This window comes from Arachis stenosperma, chromosome 10 (assembly GCF_014773155.1).
Source record: "Arachis stenosperma cultivar V10309 chromosome 10, arast.V10309.gnm1.PFL2, whole genome shotgun sequence".
Taxonomy (NCBI): domain Eukaryota; kingdom Viridiplantae; phylum Streptophyta; class Magnoliopsida; order Fabales; family Fabaceae; genus Arachis; species Arachis stenosperma.
The window spans coordinates 59,095,436-59,096,283 of record NC_080386.1 but is presented as its reverse complement, the minus strand read 5'-3'; the positions used below and the strand labels follow the sequence as shown (position 1 = coordinate 59,096,283).

The following is an 848-nucleotide window of genomic DNA, read 5'->3' as shown; positions in this document are numbered from 1 at the left end:
CCCTGCCATTGGAGCAAACAACTTTGAGCTTAAGCCTCAATTAGTTTCTCTAATGCAACAGAATTGCAAGTTCCATGGACTTCCATTGGAAGATCCTCATCAGTTCTTAGCTGAATTCTTGCAAATCTGTGACACTGTCAAGACTAATGGGGTAGACCCTGAGGTCTACAGACTTATGCTATTCCCTTTTGCTGTAAGAGACAGAGCTAGGACATGGTTGGACTCTCAACCTAAAGAAAGCCTGGACTCATGGGAAAAGCTAGTCAATGCCTTCTTGGCAAAGTTCTTTCCACCTCAAAAATTGAGTAAGCTTAGAGTGGAAGTCCAAACCTTCAGACAGAAGGATGGAGAATCCCTCTATGAAGCTTGGGAAAGATACAAACAATTGATCAGAAAATGTCCTTCTGACATGCTTTCTGAATGGAGCATCATAGGTATTTTCTATGATGGTCTCTCTGAACTATCCAAGATGTCTTTGGATAGCTCTGCTGGAGGATCTCTTCATCTGAAGAAGACGCCTACAGAGGCTCAAGAACTCATTGAAATGGTTGCAAATAACCAATTCATGTACACTTCTGAAAGGAATCCTGTGAACAATGGGACAAGTCAGAAGAAAGGAGTTCTTGAGATTGATGTTCTGAATGCCATACTGGCTCAGAATAAAATATTGACTCAACAAGTCAATTTGATCTCTCAAAGTCTGTCTGGAATGCAAAATGCACCAAGCAGTACTAAGGATGCTTCATCTGAAGAAGAAGCTTATGATCCTGAGAACCCTTCAATGGAAGAGGTGAATTACCTAGGAGAACCCTATGGAAACACCTATAATTCTTCATGGAGAAATCACC

General features: G+C 41.3%; 1 non-coding gene across 1 annotated transcript; it reads right to left on the bottom strand.

The window, feature by feature from the left end:
* Window positions 1-307: 307 nt before the first annotated feature.
* LOC130959572 (small nucleolar RNA R71) lies at window positions 308-415 on the bottom strand. The gene has a single exon (XR_009078644.1). It is a non-coding gene; the product is annotated as a small nucleolar RNA R71 (small nucleolar RNA).
* Window positions 416-848: the final 433 nt, after the last annotated feature.